Raw genomic sequence first — 14,068 nt, 5'->3', positions numbered from 1 at the left:
CTTAACTGTAAAAGGATCCACTACATGCTTTTTCTGTTGTTTTTTTTTTAATTTATTATTTAGTGTCTGACATTACAGTATAAATGAAAATAGAGAAAGCGTGCACTGTGAACAATTTCAATGTGTTACTGAAAAAGGGCTTTACCAGTGTCCAGTAAATACACTATTTCAAGGTCTTACTGAGTGAACCAGAATGTGCATTTTATGGCATAATTAAAAATCCATAAATGCAAAACATCCACAACAATGGAATCTAGATGAGTGCTATGCACTTGGATTTTTTAAAAAATAAAACTAGTTTTGAGTAAATCGTCTGTGTCTGGTTTGTTTTATTTTATTTAAATGCCTGAATTAACAGATGTGTAACTTCATTCCTACCACAGCTCTTGAACTTGAGGGTTTAATCCACCGTTCTCCTGTTTGCAGGAGTCCATGTATTCCTAAGTCTATTTATAACAACAAAACAGGAAGGAAATTGTGCAGGGAGGGTTTTAAAAAAAAAAAAAAAAAAAAAAAAATTCACAACATAAGCCAGAATATTGTATCCAGTGCATAGCTGCATGTGAGAAAGAAATACAAAAACTGGTTCTGAAATAGGACTTTTTTTTTTTTTTAATGAGTCGTAGTGGCAACTCATTCTTTCTACAGTAGAACTGTATGGAAAAAGTCAGAATTGAATGGGAAGAGGAACAGCATAGATTTGGGTGAATAGAACCCTGAGAAATCCGGAATTTTTGATCCTTAACTATAGTTAATCTTGCTGCTAGAGCTTACCTGGGGGGCAGGCAGCACAAGAAGAAGTGTTGTTTGAAATTTCTTATAGTTGCTGTTACAGAAAGAATGGGTACATATATGGACTTATTTAAAATGAGACCCCCATTAGTCACCGGACCCCAAATATTAAATCACTGTAGCAGAATCTGAGTTTCTCAGGTCATACAGTACAGGCTATGCTTCACTCTACTTCAGTGGTTTTTTTCCTGTTGATACCTATGTACAGCTGTAACTTTACTCACATGAATTTCTGAGGCCAACAGGACTACTCAGCTGATTAAAGTTATGCTCAGGCATAAGTGCTTGCAAGAGAAGGCCTTTAATTGTACAAATACAAATAGCTTTTAGTATAATACAGATGGAAACCAATTACTGACAAACTATCAAACTGGAAAGATTCTTGGTTTTTGATCACTGAATCATTCTACTCTTCAGTTGTGTAAATCTAAAAGGACTTATGCTTCCAGCTACAATAAAATAGAATCCTGCTGACAGAAACCCATGCTAATTAACATAACTAAAACAAATAGCAGCAGTTAGTCAGGGCAGCACCGTAAGGAATGCTACCTCTCTCCTGGCCCAAAGGATCACATGTGAGTGTCCAACTTCAATTCCTGCACTGTTTTACAATGTGGTGTTCGTAATACACTGGAAGTTTGGCTTCATTTTTTTCATCACATAATTTTTTGTGTGTGTAAGTGAATATGCAATAATATGTTTGCTTTTAGAAGGCAATGTTCACTTAATGAAGTCAGTTCCAAGGGAGTTGAAGGTAGATTCATGTAATATCTTTACTGGTGTTTCTCTGCCATTGTTAAAAAAACAAACAAAAAAATCCCACATTTTCCAGTTTTGTACATGTAAAAGTAAAGAAGAGGAGCTAAGTAAATGACTGACTAAGCACAATGCCATCAAATACACAAAGCAAAACTATACAGAGCATTCTTTTCTGTGCATTTCCAGTAATAATCACATTGCTTGTAGTAAAGGTATGTATATATTTGAAAGCATACAACTAAGCTGACATTGTACCTTTTAAATGTAGTCTAACAATAAAGATGCTCTGAGTCATGGACTGCAAAATTAAGGTCCCATGGCATGGCAGGTTTCCTTATGGGAGGGATGGTTTTGCCTAGACCCTTTAGAAAATGTACAGTCACTGGATGAGTGAAAAGTCAGTGGTTGTCAATTGGAGGGTGACAGGTGCATCACTAGCAAGTGTACCCACAAAGAGCTAAAGGAGAGACCTGGGGTCTTCAAGAAGACCAGATAGACAGTCCCACTATTTTAAACTGATTCTTCTGGGGACATTTAGTGATGTTGAACCCAAATAGAAAATCTCTTGCATTTAGCTAGGTAACATTTTCCTGTAGATTTCTTCCTGCTGTTGTTAAGGATGGTTTGAATAGCTACTGAACATGTCTGCTCTAGGTTCAGCTCCAAATACCAAGCTGTGAGGCAGAGGAAGTCTGGGTTGAAATGTCTTGATCTTACCTGTGTTCTGTCAAGAGGCATGGGAAGGTTGGATGCTGATGGGTGAAGCGGCTGACAGCTGGAGAAGGCTGGGGAACCAAAACTATCTGGGCCAGCTAGGAGCAATGAAGATGATCATTGCCCTGTCCTGCTGGATCTTCCTGAGAGCTCAAGGTAATTCTTGCTGATGGGTGGGGCAGTGGGAAGGAGGGGAAAGCATATTGTAAGAATGAGAGAGCATCTCCCCTGGAGTCCTGAACTTGAGCCTTGCCCACCCCTCAAGTAGTATAGCTTGCATTTCCTGTTTTCTTGTGATGCAATCAGATCCCTGGAGGAAGATCCCTATTATCTGAATATGCTCTTCACCACAGGATCATATAGTTCTTGTTAGTGGTCAAGGGCGAAATGCCTGCTGAGGCTGGTGCTAGTGTGTTGTGTATTGCTGGGAGGTGTACTGCTGATGGGGTGATCTAGTGTTGAATACACTAGTCCCACAGATTGACTGCCTTTATGCAAAAAGAGGTGAATCATGTTACCCCTTGCTTGTTGATGTAGAACAATGTGGTCATGTTGTCTGATGTTACCTGGATGTAGTAGGAGTGTATGACCAATAAGAACTGTTTGCAGGCTTCTAAGGCCTGGTCTACACTATGCATTTAAACCAATTTTAGCAGCATTAAACCGATTGAATGCTGCACCTGTCCACACTACGAGGCCCTTTATATTGATATAAAGGGCTCTTTAAATCAGTTTCTGTACTCCTCCTCAACGAGAGGAGTAGCGCTAAAATCAGCATTACCATATCGGATTAGGGTTAGTGTGGCCGCAAATCGAAGGTATTGGCCTCTGGGCGGTATCCCACAGTGCACCACTGTGACCGCTCTGGACAGCAATCTGAACTCGGATGCAGTGGCGAGGTAAACAGGAAAAGCCCCGCGAAATTTTGATTTTCATTTCCTATTTGCCCAGCGTGGAGCTCTGATCAGCTCGAGTAGCAATGCAGTCCCAAATCCAAAAAACGCTCCAGCATGGACCATACGGGAGATACTGGATCTGATCGCTGTGTGGGGAGACAAATCTGTTCTATCAAAGCTCACTTACGAAGCCAAAATGCCAGAAGCTTTTGAAAAAAAAATCTACATTCTACACAGTGCGGCGTGACAACGAACGGGAAGCCAGAATCTCAGTAATGGAGCTCATAGGAGGAGGGAGTACTGAGGACATCCAGATCGCACAGTCCATGCAGCGTCTCCCGAAAATATTTGCAATACTGGCTAGCTCCCAATCCGTAGGTCAAACACAATTGTCCGGCGTGTAGCGGAATACTTGCAATATCCCCCCGCACGTAAAGAAAGGGAAAAAATGTTCTCACCTTTGAATGTCACCCTATGATTACATGAATGCAGCTGGTCGAAGCGTGATGCTAGCAGCAGTGAAGAGCAGTTCACAACACTCCGATCCCTGGTGGTAGATGTACAATAATGATTGATTATCTGTCATCACATCAGCCATGATTGCTCCTGGCAGCCTTAGTGAGGGCTGGCCGGGCCCTCGGTAAAATAGAATGACTCCCATCATTCCCAGAGATGGTACAGAATGCATGTAATGTCTTTCATCAAGCACCTGGATGGGGGCTGAGCTCCATCAGGCCCCCGCCTTACTATGCAAAGAAATAGATTCAGTACTGCTGACTATCAAGATATGGTGAGCTGGCAGCTCCCCCCCGTGCACGCTTAATGTTCGCCTGGACTGTCATAACCGGAGCTGCTCCCCTCATTTAGCTCACACAAATCAATGTTCTTATTCCTGCATTCTTTAAACTTCAATAGTGGAACAACTGCACAGTAAAGCCCAGGAATGGGTGGAAGACAAGGAAGCAATGGGTGGGGTTGGTGCAGGGCACACCTGTGAATGCAAGTACTATCATTTCGGCAGATCTACACAAGCACCTATCTTCGAGATACAGCTGTCTATAAAACTTCCAATATTCCGCAGGGCTGACTATTTTTAGAAACCTATAAAAGGAGAGATTGCCATCAGGCGCCATTCCATTGTTTGCACCCGATCTCAGCCAGGCCACCATACAGACAGCAGACAACAGAGGACAATACTGCATCTCATTGCAGATTACATCAGCAGTAGACAGTACAGAACAACTAATAACCATCACTCTGCTATCATGCAAAACAAATGAAGCTGCTGTGTAGCACTGGAGTGTCGCCGTGCTGTCGCGGCAATTCCGGTACGATCATATGGTCGACCTCATAGTACATTATAAACTAACAGCTAAACAGCATGAACGGGCCCTCAAGGTTGTCTTGGTGGCTTATGGCCAAGTGGGCTGGGGACGTCTGCTCAGGGCAGACTAACACAGAGAAGCACAAAGGTGGCGATACACTGAGTTGTTCTCACTATTGCTTTCCCAGAGAATGAATGACAGTTCAGTGACGACATTTGTACCCACAACCACCGGCGACAATGATTTTTGCCCCATCAGCCACTGGGCTCTCAACCCAGAATTCTGAGGGGTGGGGGAGACTGCAGGAACTATGGGATAACTATGGAATAGCTACCCACAGTGCAAAGCTCTGGAAATCGATGCTAGCCTCGGACCATGGATGCACACCACCGAATTAGTGTGCTTAGTGTGGCCGCATGAACTCGACTTTATACAATCTGTTTTATAAAACTGGTTTATGTAAAAATCGGAGTAATCCCGTAGTGTAGACATACCCTAAGACAGCTCTCAGTTCCAGGAGTTTTACGTGCATCCTTGACTCCTGTGGAGTCCATGTTCCTTGTGCTGTATACCCATTCAGATGGGTGCCCCACCCTACTGGGAAGGCATATATGATCAATGTCTTCTGGGGTGGAGACAGTGAGAAGAGGACTCCCGTGCACTGGACAGCATTCTGCACCCGGGGGGTATCTTTGGAGTCAATTGTGTTAAATGCAAAGGTTATGTATAATTGTAGGTTTGGATGATCAAAGGACTATATTGAGTACTGCAGCAGACAAAAATGATCTTTTGGGACAATGTGTGTGAAGTAGAATTCCTGGGAAACAAATAGGGGGAAGTGAATGCAAATACCCTCCGTAAATTATTTAGAAAACCCAACCTCTTGACCCTACGCCCTAAGAGGAGAACCATTGTCTGCTGATTACCTGTTTTCAAAGGTTGAAGTCCAAAGGGCCAAGATGTATACAGAAACAAGCTGATCTGTGTGGTAAGTGTGCTTGTTCTGCACCGAGACTATTATGAACTTGTAACCACAGCAAAAAACCCTTGCTGGAGTTTGAAGGATTGACTCCTAGCAGAGTCCTTGCTGGTGTTGGAGGGGTGATCTCTAGTAAGCTTATGAGCATGTGCATAGGTTTTTATGTTTTCTCTCTAATGTTTTCACTTTGAGAATAAATGTGCTTGCTTATAAAGAGCTGTGTGGTGACTTATAACTGTCGGCAATTTAATTATTCACAGCCTTCAAAGAGTAAGCAAAGTGCAGATGATGGCCTGATTAGGTAGTTTAACTTGCTTTGAATAACACAGTGTAGGGCATTGACTGAGCATCCTGAAAAAAGTCAGGTCAGGAGGGAGAGAAATGACTGCTGAGGAGCTCGAAGCCTATAAGCCAGTGCACCCTCGCTGGGTCATAGAAAGGGAATACAGGTACAGTTGCCCTGAATTGTGACACTGGACAACTGAGCAGAATTGCTCTTCCATCTTAGATCCTTTGAGGGGTCAGAGCTATAGACAGTGATACAGGGTCACTAGTGCTAGACAGTAGTGCTGTTGCAATTGGAGCTGTGCTTCAGAGACCGGACTTGGGATGGACATTCTTTTTAAATATTAAAATAATTACTTATCAACTTTAGGGGTAGTTTTATCCCTTTGGTTTTCTGTTTTATTTACTTTGTAACCAATCAGGGACATATCCTGACACTAGTGATTGTGGAAGAGGAAAAATAGTAATCAATTTCTGTAACATACTAGGATTAAAAATGTTGAGTGGTACAGAGAAATCAAGCCAGATGTCCCTGTTTACATTTTTCTATTTGATGAAAGTAAAAGCAAACAAATTTTAAGAAAATACTTTTTCACATAATGTATTGTTAACCTCTGGAACTCAGTGCCACTGGGTACTTGTTAGTAGTAGTCAAATAAAAAAACGATTAGATGCCTACATGAATAAAAACACTATTTGCTGTTGTTTTAACTATAACTGAATTTCAAGGACTTGCAGGGATTTTACTTGATCCTGTAAAGCATCCAGTTTTGACCCAGGATATCAAACTAGATAGATGAATGGTTTGTTCAGCAATTGCAATTCTCCATAATTCCTACAAGGTGGAGGCATGGGACAGCTTGAGGAGGTGGCTTTATTCTTGTTATTTGAATAAACAGCACTTCAGTCTACAGTGCTGTCAAGGAGGCAACTTTCACAAGCATTACATCCCTTGTACTTTTTTTTAATTAAATTTAGTTTCCCTTCAAATTTCACTACTGTAAATTTACTGAAGTCAAATTTGAAGAATTAGTTTCTGATTAGTATATGATAAAGCCGGACCATCTAAATCTTTGTACTAAAAGTCTGCTCTTAAAAAGACTGAAAATGGTTCTGCACGTCATTTAAATGAGTCACTTACCAACTGTGGTCTAGCTTCTAGTACAATAAATAGAATGATCTGACATTCTCCAGTTACTCCCACAACACCACCTTCAAACTGAACAAAATGCCTTTAAAACAGTTGTTCTATTCTACTCGAGTAGTCTCAAAGCAAGGGCTGGGCAAAATTTTTCAACAAACTTTTTTCAGTGAAAAATGTAGGTTCGTCAACATCAATTTGTATTGATTTTGCTTTGTTTAGAAAAAACCTAAAAGCTTCTGAAAAACAAACATTTTGTTTTGACACTTTTTGAAATGAAATGTTTTTAGGGGTTTTTTTGTTTAGAAATGATTTTTGTGATGGGTTAGATCATAGAAACCCCCTTGGGAGCTGCCACCTGATGTGCCAAGACTACTACTGCCCCTGCTCTCCCTCCCAGCTTGGGAAGGCAGCACTTTGTCTTGCTGAGCCAGACACGCTAGTCTGCTCCAACAAAGTCCCAGGATCTGAATTACTTGTCCCAAAGCTGCAGACTTAACTGAAAGCATCTTACAGAAGTGTTCCTATCTTTAACACTCAGATGCCCAACTCCCAGTGGGGTCCAAACCCTGAATAAATCCGTTTTACAGGGTAAACTCAAAAATTGTCCGCCCTCTATAACACTGATAGAGAGATATGCACAGCTGTTTGCTTCCCCAGGTATTAATACATACTCTGGGTTAATTAATAAGTAAAAAGTGATTTTATTAAATACAGAAACTAGGATTTAAGTGGTTCCAAGTAGTAACAGACAGAACAAAGTGAATTCCCAAGTAAAATAAAATATACACATCTAAACCTAATACAGCTGAATACAGGTAAAATCTCACCCTTAGAGATGTTTCAGTAAGTTTCTTTTCTCAGACTCAGAGGGGTAGCCTTGTTAGTCGGATCTGTAAAAAGCAACATAGAGTCCTGTGGCACCTTATAGAATAACAAACATATTGGAGCATAAGCTTTTGTAGGTGATTACTCACTTCGTCAGATGCATGTAGTGGCAATTTCCAGAGACAGGTATAAATATGCAGGCATATCTTGTCTGTTAGTCTATACGATGCCACAGGACTCTTTGTTGCTTTTCTCAGACTGGATACTTCCTAGTCTGGGCACAATCCTTTCCCCTGGTACAGCTCTTGTTCCAGCTCAGATGGTAGCTAGGGGATTCCTCATGATGGCTCCTCTCCCATCTTTGTTCTGTTCCACCCCTTTGTATATCTTTTGCATAGGGCAGGAATCCTTTGTCCCTCTGGGTTCCCACCTCTCCTCACTGGAAAAGCACCAGGTTAAAGATGGATTCCAGTTCAGGTGACATGATCACATGTCACTGTAATACCCCAAGCCTTCATTCCTCCCAGCCTGACTCACAGGAAGGCCTGCCTGCCAACAGAGCTATCCACAGTCAACTGTCCTGGTTGATGGGAGCCATCAAGATTCCAAACCACCATTAATTGCCCACACTTTGCATAATTACAATAGGCCCTCAGACTTATATTTCATATTTCTAGTTGTAGATACAAGCGTGATACATTTATAGAAATAGGATGATCACACTCAGTAGATTATAAGCTGTGTAATGATACCTTACAAGAGACCTTTTGCATGAAGCATATTCCAGTTATAAAAATATCCTAACAAGTGAATATAATGTAAAATCATATAGACTGCAACATCACAATTGTGTTTCAAAATTTCCTTTAATTCTATTTTTCTTTAAATTCTTGAAATTGAAATTAATCATTTTATTTTGGCTTGAATGAAACAGTTCCCGCATGGCCTCACAATATGCCAGCATTTTTATGGCTGACCTAGAACAACGCTTCCTTAGCTCTAGTCCACTAATACCCCTTCTCTCCTACATTGATGACATCTTCATCATCTAGACCTATGGGAAGGAGACTCTGGAAAAATTCCACCACAATTTCAACAGCTTCCACCCCACCATCAACCTCAGCCTGGACCAATCTACATGGAAGGTCCACTTCCTAGACACCACGGTACAAATAAGTGATGGTCACATTAACACCACCCTATACCGAAAACCCACCAACTGCTATGCCTACTTTCATGACTCCAGCTTCCATCCCAGACATACCACATGATCCATCATCTACAGCCAACCGCTGAGGAACAACCGCATTTGCTCCAACCCCTCAGACAGAGACCAACACCTACAAGATCTTCACCAAGCATTCTCAAAGCTACGATACTCACATGAGGAAATAAGGAAACAAATCAACAGAGCCAGAAGTGTACCCAGAAGCCTCCTGCTGCAAGACAACCGCAAGAAAGAAACCAACAGAACTCCACTGGCCATCACATACAGTCCCCAGCTAAAACCTCTCCAGTGCATCATCAGTGTTCTACAACCCATCCTGGACAATGATCCCTCACTTTCACAGGCCTTGGGAGGCAGGCCAGTCCTCACCCACAGACAACCTGCATTCCAACCAGAAACCACACTGCACCACAGTAACTCTAACCAGAACCAATCATGCCAACAAAACCTCAATGCAACTCCTGCCCACATAACTATCACCAGTGACACCAAAATCACAGGACCCACCAGATCAGCCAAACATCAACCGTTCATTCATCCTGCACGTATTATAATGCTCCCTACTGCTATGTACATCAGCGAATACTACATAAGATAAATGGACACAAATCAGATATTAGGAATGACAATATACAAAAACCTGTAAGAGAATACTTCAACGTCCCTGGACACACAATAGCAGATTTAAAGGTAGCCATCCTGCAGCAAAAAAACTTCAGGACCAGACTTCAAAGAGGAACTGCTGAGCTTCAGTTCATCTGCAAATTTGACACCATCAGCTCAGGATTAAACAAAGACTGTGAATGGCTAGCCAACTACAAAAGCAGTTTCTCCTTCTTGGTTTTCACACCTCAACTGCTAGAACAGGGCCTCATCCTCCCTTATTGAACTAACCTTGTTATCTCTAGACTGATTCTTGCCAGCCTCTAAAAATTTCCACTACATTCATCTGATGAAGTGGGTATTCACCCATGAAAGCTTATGCTCCAATATGTCTGTTAATCTATAAGGTGCCACAGGACTCTTTGTCACTTGAAATAAAAGAATAGTATTAAGATTTCTTTGTACATTTCTGACTTGGAAAAAGTAATTGCATGTAGACTGTAAATATACTGTATATTCAAAACTGTGCCGCCTTCTTACATTTGACTTTGCTGAATGCTCCCAGTCTCAACTTTTGCTTGTATTACTGTTACCTTCTCCATTGTGCAGAGGAAATTTTTACATGATGTCCTGAACAGAACACAATACCTTAAGAGGGGTAGATACCACCTCTCAATAAACCAAAGAAAATTACCTCCCTTAAAAGCAGCGTTTAATTTTGCAGCATCTATCATTTCAGCAAGGCTTCTCTACTCTTGCCATCCAGTCCTTTAGATATTATTTTGGTATTCAGTTGGTCTTTTAAAAAACACACATGTTTACCTTTATACTAGACTCTGCTAAATGCCAGCAAAACTTTTTCTTTAAGAATGTGATTATACACAGAAAATTCAACTGGTTCATTAGGCACTGAATTTTTTCCTCAAACCTCAAATTCAGTTAGTTAACGTGCTGTAGTTTATCCTATAAAATTAAAATTATTTTGATATGGAATCCAATATGACTGACGCACAAAGCCCATTGATATACCTTCTATTCCAGAGGTTCTCAGGACAAATTTTTTGGCGGCCTCATACTTAATTACCTTTAGGAAAAACAAATAAATATGCATATATACATGTCCAAATCATTGTAATTTATTTATTGCTAGCTAGTAAATCTGCTGTTAAACGTGGTATTAACAAACATACAAATATCACTTTTCACGGGCGTATTCAGCCTGAGCAAACCTGGGGACAAATTAAGCAGGGGCCAGGGGCAATTGGGCGAGGGATGCTGGGGGAGATATTGGGAGCCAGACCTGAAGCCCTGTAGCCAGAGCCCGCTTCCCCGCAACCCCAGGGCTGAAGCCCAAACCCTGAGCTCCACCGCCCCTGGGAAGGTGGGGAACTCACCAGGTGCCTGCTCTGGTGGTGTGCCCCAGTTGTCTCCAGAGGGGGTATGGCCCAACCCCTGCTTGCAGCCCTAGCAGCCAACATCAAGGCAGTGCAGGCAGGAGCAACAGGGAGGGCAAGGGGACGCTGCTTCCCCACCTCCCCTCTCCCCGCCCCCACAATCACAGCCCAAGAGACTGTGGCCACAAGAAAAGCCCCTGGCCACATTAATTCCATCTTCTTCATTAAACTCTCTCTCTGCTCTTTTCTAATTTATTCAACTGTCTAAAAGAAACTCTTGTATATGCCTGTGTACTTGAGCTGACAGTGAAAAGCAGATAGGTAAGTTCTGAAAACTGAACTATTGTATTACATGTACATAGAAAAATAAAGCAGTGAGTGAATTGTAGTTCTTGCATAATAATCAGAAAAATACCTTAAAATCAAAATGATGATTATTTGATTACTTACATTTATAAGGTACCCATCATCACGGTATTATATGTTAGTTTTGTGACAAGTCAAGCATGTACAATACAATGTGGAATTAAAGGTATATAAAAGACCACACAAAGGATGGGTCATTAAAATCATAGACAAATAATGTACCTGAATCCCTTGACCTGCAAATACCATTACTAAATATGAATTACATCTATTGCTTAGAATACCCAAATTTTTGGACATGCTTCTCAATTGATATTGGAATAGTTAGGGACTGGGAACTGCATCTTGGCTCTGGTCTACGCTACGAGTTTAGCTCGAATTTAGCATCATTAGATTGATTTAACCCTGCACCTGTCCACAAGATGAAGCCATTGTCACCTTAAAGGGCTCTTAAAATCAATTTCTGTACTCCTCTGTGACAAGGGGATTAGTGCTGAAATCGACCCTCCTGGGTCAAATTTGGGGTAGTGTGGACACAATTTGACAGTATTGGCCTCCGGGAGCTATGCCAGAGTGCTCCATTGTGACCGCTCTGGAAAACACTCTCAACTCAGATACACTAGCCAGGTAGACAGGAAAAGCCCCGCGAACTTTTGAATTTCATTTCCTGTTTGGCCAGCGTAGTGAACTGACCATGGAGTCCCAGAATTGCGAAAAAGCTCCACCATGGACCGAACAGGAAGTACTGGATCTGATCACTGTATGGGGAGACGAATCTGTGCTATCCAAACTCCGTTCCAGAAGATGAAATGCCGGAATCTTTGAAAAAAATCTCCAAGGGCATGAAGGACAGAGAACCTGCACCAGTGGCGTGTGAAGCCTACCAAAAAAAACAGTGAGGCAAATGGCCGCTCCAGGTCAGAGCCCCAGACATGCCGCTTCAATGATGAGCTGCATGCCATTCTAGGGGGTGCCCCTACAATTAACCCACCCCTGTGCTTCCCTCCTCCCTCACCCCTCCCGGGCTACCTTGGCAGTTATCCCCCCATTTGTGTGATAAATTAATAAAGAATGCATGAATTTGAAACAACAATGACTTTATTGCTTCTGCAAGCAGTGATCAAAGGGTGTGGGGAGGGCGGTTATCTTACAGGGAAGTAGACTGAACCAAGCGACAGGTTTTCATTGAGGAGAAACAAACAGAACTTTCACACAGTAGCCTGGCCAGTCATGAAACTGGTTTTCAAAGCTTCTCTGATGCACAGAGCATCCTGCTGTGCTCTTCTAACCGCTCTGGTGTCTGGTTGTGCGTAATCAGCGGCCAACCAATTTGCCTCAACTTCCCACCCCACCATAAACATTTCCCCCTTACTCTCACAGATATTGTGGAGCACACAGCAAGCAGTAATAACAATGGGAATATTGGTTTCACTGAGGTCTAACCGAGTCAGTGAACTGCGCCAGCGAGCTTTTAAACATCCAAATGCACATTCTACCACCATTATGCACTTGTTCAGCTTATAGTTGAACTGCTTCTTACTACTGTTCAGGCTTCATGAGCCATGGGAGCAAGGGATATGCTGGGGTAGGTGCAACTGCGCAGTGATGCCGGCTGTGAGAGCAGCCTGAGGGAGAAGCCTCCAGCTGGCATGGTATTCAGGCAGGACTGAATCTCCATTAGACAAAACTTAAAGAAGAGAATGACCTGGAGTCATTCCCATTTTTGTCCAGGCACCCCAATCGACCTCGCCGAGGCCGGCCAGGAGCACCCATATCTGCCCAGGCACCCCCGACCAACCTAACCGAGGTTGGCCAGGAGCACCCACGGGACCATGACGATGGCTAGCAGTCGTATTGTACTGTCTGCTGTCCGCAAGGCAAGGCAAGGAGATGCTGCTGTTTAGCACTGCAGTACCGCATCTGTCAGCAGCACCCAGGAGACATACGGTGACAGTGAGCTGAGCAGGTTCCATGCTTGCCATGGTATGTCGTCTGCACAGGTAACCCAAGAAAAAAGGCTAGAAATAATTTTTTTGCCATTGCTTTCACAGAAGGAGGGTGGGAGGGAAGGGGGGCTGCTGACGTACCCAGAACCACCCACAACAATGTTTTTGCCCCATTAGGCATTGGGAGTTCAACCCAGAATTCCAATGGGTGGCAGGGACTGCAGGAACTGTGGGATAGCTACCACAGTGCAACGCACCAAAAGTCGATGCTAGCCTCAGTACTGTGGACGCACACCGCTGACTTAATGCGCTTAGTGGGGAGACACACAATCAATTGTATCAAATCAATTTCTAAAAAAATTGACTTCTATTAAATTGACCTAATTTCATAGTATAGACATACCCTTGGTCTCAAGGCCACAAGGTTTCATGAAGCCTCGTGATTATTTAGGACCACAGAGAGTCTGAGACAATTAGTTGCAAGGTAACACTGCAGTTTGAATTATTTCATCCAAAGTTTCAGCCTCTCTCTTTAAATTGCAGTTCAACTCTAGTATATTATAGTGTATGTAAAAATAGCAAAGTGGAGTTTCCTGTTTATTGTCTCCAACGACCTCCAAAAGTCCAAATCAATTCTGCTATTTGTAAGTGAAATGATTAGGTTTTCCGGGCTGCCGGTGCTGCAAATTCAGCCTGGAAGGTAAAGGTTAAACTGTTTTTTTGCTGGCTGACACACCACCACCAATCTGCGAATGGCACCTAGCCAAAAATTCTGTTGATTATGTACAAGCCAGAAAAGACTCTAGCTCTTC

This window comes from Chelonoidis abingdonii, chromosome 15, assembly GCF_003597395.2.
Source record: "Chelonoidis abingdonii isolate Lonesome George chromosome 15, CheloAbing_2.0, whole genome shotgun sequence".
In the NCBI taxonomy this organism is placed as follows: Eukaryota; Metazoa; Chordata; order Testudines; family Testudinidae; genus Chelonoidis; species Chelonoidis abingdonii.
This window is presented reverse-complemented; position numbering follows the sequence as displayed.